This window comes from Curcuma longa, chromosome 18, assembly GCF_044706935.1.
Source record: "Curcuma longa cultivar G26 ecotype Majalengka, Jawa Barat chromosome 18, ITB_CL_G26_1.1, whole genome shotgun sequence".
Taxonomy (NCBI): Eukaryota; Viridiplantae; Streptophyta; class Magnoliopsida; order Zingiberales; family Zingiberaceae; genus Curcuma; species Curcuma longa.
In genome coordinates this window covers 4,364,799-4,372,298 of record NC_133878.1, presented here as the reverse complement: position 1 = coordinate 4,372,298, position 7,500 = coordinate 4,364,799, and the positions used below count along the sequence as shown (strand labels likewise).

The window sequence follows — 7,500 nt, the reverse complement described above, 5'->3', positions numbered from 1 at the left end:
ACTAGCCAGGGGAAGGAGCGTGCTGGCGAATTGACAACCACTCCCCAAGAGATGAGCATACAACGAACAACAAATCGAGACCCTAACCCTCAGAACATGATGCAGACGCAGACTCGTCGGGTCGAACAGAGCAAAAAACCAACACGATGGTCCGCCCTGTTTAAGCAGAACAGAGTTTGCACGGATGACACCAAGTTGCATTTTCTACCGCCGATGGGAGACACAACCACCTTAACCATAGAGGACAAAGAATCTCTAGAGGAAAGGGTAGGCTTTTGCCTGATAGGGAGATTTCTGGGTAAATTCCCAGGATGGAAAGCTGTTGCAGCGTTAACACGTCGGTGGGGAACGCAGCACAAGATGCTGACACACGACACAGCTTGGCTAGTCTTCAAGTTCCCTGATAAAGAAAGTTGTGACATGGTCCTTAAAGGAGGCCCCTACATTACCTTTGGCTGCCCCTTATATCTGAAATCAATGCCACCGTGCTTTACATTTGATTCCATGATTCACAACCAACTGCCATTGTGGATGCAGGTCTATGGGCTCCCTATTGACTGCTGGTCAACCACAGGACTTAGCAAAATTGCTTCTGCAATTGGAACGCCACTCTATACGGATCGGTTTACCAAGGAAAGGGAACGTATCAATTTTGCAAGAGTCCTCGTTGAAGTTGACATCACAAATGCGCCACCAACGACACTCCCAGTAACACTGCCAGATGGCAGGACTGTAACTCTGCGTCTACGGTTTGAGGCTGCGCTGAAACTCTGCTTACAATGCCGTCAACTGGGACATTACTCACATAACTGCAGCAACCCTACAAGAACAGCCACTGCAAGAGGAGAGCAGAGCCACACACGGGTGGGTACAACAGTAGCCACATCAAAACATGCTGAAATGACAGAGAAGTTGGCATCGGGCACAAGCCGTGAACTGCAACCAGTAAACTCTGCAACTGGCACGGACAATGGCACTGGCACGCTGCCTGGCACGCGAAGAGAGGGACAAACAGCGTTGTTGCACACCATGGAGAAGGACTTGGGGAAAATTACAGGAACGCAAGCGACTTTTTTGTGGCAGATAGGACTGATACTCAGAGGAACAAGGAGGTTCAGATGCAATCAGACAAGCCATTTAAAAAACCTGCACCTGCATCAGTATTTTCAGCACCACCAGGGAATAGAGGACTCACAATTCGGGAGGCCAAGCTAAACAGGGGAAGTACAGTCCAACCTAGCACTGATAAACATCTGGTAACGCCAACAAAAACAATGCAAATCACCCATGTACCAGAAATGGCACGAACTGCACAAGAACAGGCTAGCCATGCAGGGAAGACGCCTCAGAGCATTCATAAATTGAAAGGCAAAGGACCACTAATAAGCACACCAGGGCACGCGGATACCATTGATACCAACCACAATCAGATTACCACTCAAAAGGAGGCAGGAAAATCAAGTCGGAAGATGGACAGAGGTGGGGATGCTACTGCTGCAGCAGTCACTGCACAACTGGAAGCAGGCCTGCAACCTGCACATAATCAGAATTTCAGAACAGAAATAGGGGAACATCAGGGACCTGTAGAGTTACGGCTCACAACTAAAGCTCAGGCTATTGCACACCATGCCAGCCCACAAAAGAGCGCAGTGCAAACTGCAGGAAGTAGCAAACCCAGGCATGTGAGCAAACTGATCAGTGGCACAGAACAGTGCCCAGAGGTAATGTCTGATATATTGGCTGGAGGGGTGGTTTCAACAGCAAAGTCACCACAATCAAATGCAGCATCAGCAGTTACCCCACAGCCAACAAACAGAGACTTTAAAATGGGCCAGATAACATTTGACAGTTTTTCAGCAAGAGATGGCAGACAGCAGCAATCCCACAGTCACAATATGAAGGTTCCAGCAGTGCAGCATTCAGTTGAGCAGGGCACTCCTCTTCAACATGCACATGGATTGAAGGAAGTTGCCATGACACAGGAAAATGATAAGGATCAGCATGACATAAGGCAGACACTTATGGACTCAGGCCAAGATATAACCAGACTTAACTCAGACCCATCCAGACTGAATCCAGAGACACCAACCACTGAATTGCACGCATACAGATTGGGAAAGGAACCTCTCACTGACAAGGAACATGAGACACCACACCCTGCAGCTGCTAGCAGTAATCTTGATACCTTGCCTAATCAGCACAGAGACCCAGTGAAGGCCGTATCAGCACCAGTATCAGGGAAGGAAACTGAAATGCTAAACACAATTACAGGTAGGCAGGCTATCAAAGAAGATATTATGGGTCTACAAATTGCAATCAATGCAGTACCAGTAGAGGCACCAGGCATGACCGGGAGTTACTGTCATAGAACAAAGCAGCATGGACCACAGCAATCTGAAACACCATCTGATTCTCTGATACATGGGCAGATCTTATCAAAGGCACAACTGCATCATACAGGCAATGATACTCACCAGGGTTTGGCACAACACACATACACCACCAACATCATGCAAGGCACTACTGATACAAACCATGGGCAACCACATCAGCTTGTAACATCAGCACTGTTAGTACCATCAGAAGGAAATGCATCCTGGGAAAACAGAAATTTGAACAGTTTGCCCCCCCATGATCAGTGTGGACTTCAGGATCAAAACAAAAGGAACAATGTCAGCAACAGTAGGGAAGACCAAGCCACATCAAGCCCTGGAAGGACAGTACAGCAGGATGGCACAGATAGCATGGTAAGCAACCTTGCAGCACCCTCTAATGCAGACAAGCCAAGTAACCCTGAGCAATTAAACAATTCAGTGAGTGACATATCAGACTACACTTATGATTCTGACTATGAGGACCAACTACAGCAGTTAGTGGCAGCATCCAAACTCAAACCAGCTAGGAGGCCTAAAGCAAAAGTAAACAGAAGGGAAGTGAAAATTTTAAGTGTTAAGCACAGCCCTCTTGAACAGCAACACAGCTCAGGGAGGATACAAACAAGGGCAAGAACTAAAAGGAAAACTCAGGCACAGCAAGTAGTGCACCCACCTTCACAGGCCAAAGATACTGGCACAATATTGCATCAAATAACCACAAGCAGTAATGTGCTGGATAGAGCCGTTCCGCATCCGACCGGAGCACTCCGTCGACCCCCATCCGCTTCCCTCGCGGCAATTTCAAGTACTCTTTGACTCTCTTTTCAAAGTCCTTTTCGCCCAACTGGGGCTGCATTCCCAAACAACCCGACTCGACGACAGTGCCTCGTCATGCGGCATGGTCCGAGCCAGACGGGGCTCTCACCCTCCCCGGCACCCCATTCCAAGGGACTTGGGCCCGATCCGTCGCTGAGGACACTTCTCCAGACTACAACTCGAACGGATTCAACCGTCAAATTCTCAAGCTGGGCTGATCCCGGTTCACTCGCCGTTACTAGGGGAATCCTCGTAAGTTTCTCCTCCTCCGCTTATTTATATGCTTAAACTCGGCGGGTGGTCTCGCCTGACTTGGGGCCGCACGCAAATGATTGACGCGGCGCTTTCGCGCGGCTCCGCAATCATCAATCACACAGGGTCTCTTTATTGAGGGCTCATCCCAAAACGACGAGGACGACGTTCAGTTCTCGCTCGCGACGACCAACGTCCATCGTGCTCACCGACTACCCGCTCTTCGACCGACTGTGCCCGAGAGGGCACACGGGGCCAACTTCCGCGCTCAATGCCGACAAAGCATGGAGCAAAAGCGACGATGCCATGACGCCCAAGCAGGCGTGCCCTCGACCACAAGGCCTCGGGCACAACTTGCGTTCAAAGACTCAATGGTTCACGAGATTCTGCAATTCACACCAAGTATCGCATTTCACTACGTTCTTCATCGATGCAAGAGCCGAGATATCCATTGCCGAGAGTCATTTGATTCCGAAGAATCTCCGACGCATTGGGCTCCCCGCTCACGCTGAGGGGCCCTCTGCTTCCAAGTTCGTTGTTCCTTAGTGCCGATCGCACCGAGCTACGGTCAATCGCCCACCAACATGGGCGGGCTGATGACGAAAGGGTCACGTTCACACGTTCACAATCATCCATCATTCTATGATGCTCTCTCAACAATGATCCTTCCGCAGGTTCACCTACGGAAACCTTGTTACGACTTCTCCTTCCTCTAAATGATAAGGTTCAATGGACTTCTCAAGACGTCGCGAGTGGCGAACCACCCCCGTCCCCCCGATCCGAACACTTCACCGGACCATTCAATCGGTAGGAGCGACGGGCGGTGTGTACAAAGGGCAGGGACGTAGTCAACGCGAGCTGATGACTCGCGCTTACTAGGAATTCCTCGTTGAAGACCAACAATTGCAATGATCTATCCCCATCACGATGAAATTTGTTAAGATTACCCAAGCCTATCGGCCAAGGCAACAGACTCGTTGGATACATCAGTGTAGCGCGCGTGCGGCCCAGAACATCTAAGGGCATCACAGACCTGTTATTGCCTCAAACTTCCGTGACCTACACGGCCATAGTCCCTCTAAGAAGCTGGCCGCGAAAGGATGCATCCGCGTAGCTAGTTAGCAGGCTGAGGTCTCGTTCGTTAACGGAATTAACCAGACAAATCGCTCCACCAACTAAGAACGGCCATGCACCACCACCATAGAATCTTGAAAGAGCTCTCTGCCACATTTGAGTTTACTGAAACTGTGCGTGCCACTTTGGGAGGGGGCACAGTAGAGCTAGCTTGACATGTCTGTGTCTGCATGGGGGGAGGGCCTTTGTCCTTCGAAGACCTTGGTAGTACATCAGTTGCCAGCACTAGGGTTTTGCTCGTTGAGGGAATGATTGTATCTGTCGGTTTCCCAGACTTAGTGTTTCTGGCTTTTGCTGATACTGAATCTGTATGTATGCACTTGTTGGGGGGGGACTGATGACGCAACCACTGGGCAACTTCCAGCAATGTGAGGATTACTGACAGGAGCTTTCCCCGCTGAAGCGTAATTCGGCATCAGTGGCCGCCTAGCAGTAGCCCCTGATTCCGGCAAGCAGTTCCGATTAGGTGATAGCACAAGGTCTCTCCCGGTACAGACATCCTGTGCTATTGCAGAGGCATCTTCCATCTGTGCTCCGGATGTACCTATCCCTGCCTCCGGCGACTTTTGCTGCCCTTCCCTTCGCTCAACTGGCCGACGAGGGCATAGACCAGTATAGTGCCCCACTTGCCTGCATGCAGTGCATAGTTTTAAGATTGATTCAAAATGAATTCGAAGTTGTACCTCCCTTTGATTGGGTAATGTAACTGCAATTGAGGTTGGCGGTGGCGCTGTGACATCCACTTCCACAAGAACCCTAGCAAAGTTGATACACTCCCTGTTCTTTGTGTAGCGATCCGTGTGCAGAGGGGTACCAACGGCTGAAGCAACTTTGCTTAATCCACTTTGCGTCCAACAGTCTATGGGAAGGCCGTAGATTTGCATCCATATTGGCAGTTGATTATGCACCGCCGATTCAAAAGTGAAGCATGCCGGCATTTGTTTCAGATACAGAGGACACCCATATATAACATACGGGCCACCTTTCAGGATGGTATCGCACATCTGTTTCCAACCCTGGGATCTTATCAGTGTCAGCGTCGTGTCCTCCGCACACACCCTGTTTCTCGTAAAGAGTTCTAACCATCGTCCTCGCGGCGCTGGATTGGTTTTTGTTCGCGATACAGAAGGTGGCAGAGCTGTTGCCGTTCGTCGCTGCACCAGTGGGTGCTGCACAGTTTCCATCGTCGCCTCTGGAGGAAGGTTAGGCCCAGGTGCCGTCGGCCTCTCTCGCTCCCGTCCGCCGTCCTCGTCAGCCAGTACAGACGTTCCTGCTGTCTCCGTTCGGGTAAGCTCCAATCTGCGCCGGGCCGCTAGTTGTGCACCAAGTCCCGTATCAGAAGGGAGGCAAGTTCCAAACGGGAGAGGGAGCCATCTTTTCCGGCGTGCTCTACCGGCCAGGTCGCGCTCCATTTGCCTCCACGGAAGATATACAGTATCCAAAACCGAGGCCACGCCAGACCGTTGACTAGCCCATCTTGGCCGGAGATTTTGCTTGGTTGTCCGAATCCTGTACAGCTTCAAGGACTCTTGCTTGACCCCCGGTGCGCTGTGCGTTGATTTAAGTTAACCGGGTGTCGGATCTTGGATTTTCGGTATAGTGATAGGACCCGATAAGCCGCTCCGCAAGTAGTAACTTCAAATTCAAATCGTCTGTCCACCAACTCGCCTTGGAATTCCCAACATCACGTCAGCAATTCTGAGTCTCGCGATCGGTCCACGTTAGCCCATAGTCTGCATCACACAACGGCCAGAATCCCGAAAGTCAACTCCTTCTTCTCCGATCACCATTTCCGCCTCCAGCAACGCTTCCTGTCGCCGGCCCCCAACACAACCAGTCCCGCCTTGCTCTCTGAAACAGGAAGAGCGTCGAGGCGAGTCCCTGTAGCTCACCACCCAGATACCTTTGAATCAATACCTGTGCTTACCAGTATAATCCATCAACGGATGCTAATCTCCCTGCCCCGCTCCCATTGCGCCGCCCGTTCAAAAATCGCCACAGAGGCAGTGCCCTCGAGAAGGCGTCTCCGTCCACAAACTCTGCCGGCGCCCCAATGAATGGTCCTACCGCCCTCACCACTGGAAAGGGGGAAGTAACGCTTCCCTGAGCAGGATCAGAACTTTGGGCCCGACGTTCCGGAGACACGGAGAGGTTCGTGTGAGGCCGCTTCTGCCCGTCACCGACGTGGGGACCGAATCCCAGTACTGCCCTATACGCTCAAATCCGGTCACCCCCACCGTCTACACACTCAAAACTCTCACTATCTCACGCTCACGCACTCTGCTCGCCGGTGGGAGTAGAGAGAAGTCAGAGCTTCTCTCTCTCTACACACTCTATGGGTGGTGGTGACTGAGAGCTCTTTTTTTTATAAACTGTAGTGGAGTTGCAATGATACAAATGGTGAAACAAGGGATTGAAGAGCAGCACTCCACACAGAGGATGGAAAACAAGGAAGTATCAGTTAACCATGCCAGAAATGCACACTTAACAGCACAGTTAATGCACATAGACAGTAATACAGATGCAGACCCTGAATCAGAAGGAAGAATGGAGAATCTGAGACCCCTGTCAGCAATAACAATGCTACACAAGTCTGAGAAGCAGCTGGAGGACCAAACAGCAGTGCACTCAAATGTTATTAAACCAGAGACCCAGCACATAGCAGTAGGAAAGGAGGCCAGTGATAACAAGCTGGGCAATTCGATTTCACAACAAATTGGTGGGCAATTCAGGATACCGCTAGAAGAAGAACACTATCTTGAGATGCCACAGTTAGAGTCAAGGACAGTAAGCAGGAAAGCACAAAAGAAAAGGGAACTTAGCACGAATGCCACATTAGCAACAGGTGCTACAGCTGAGGCAATACTTAGATTCTGAACAATCCATCACCCCCAAGTCTTGCCCATCCAATTCAAATTATGGT

The 7,500-nt window shown here is 50.6% G+C and overlaps 1 non-coding gene across 1 annotated transcript; it reads right to left on the bottom strand.

Annotated features, from left to right (window-relative positions):
• Positions 1–3,750: 3,750 nt before the first annotated feature.
• On the bottom strand, positions 3,751–3,906 carry LOC141812382 (5.8S ribosomal RNA). The gene has a single exon (XR_012600267.1). It is a non-coding gene; the product is annotated as a 5.8S ribosomal RNA (ribosomal RNA).
• Between the last annotated feature and the right edge of the window lie 3,594 nt (positions 3,907–7,500).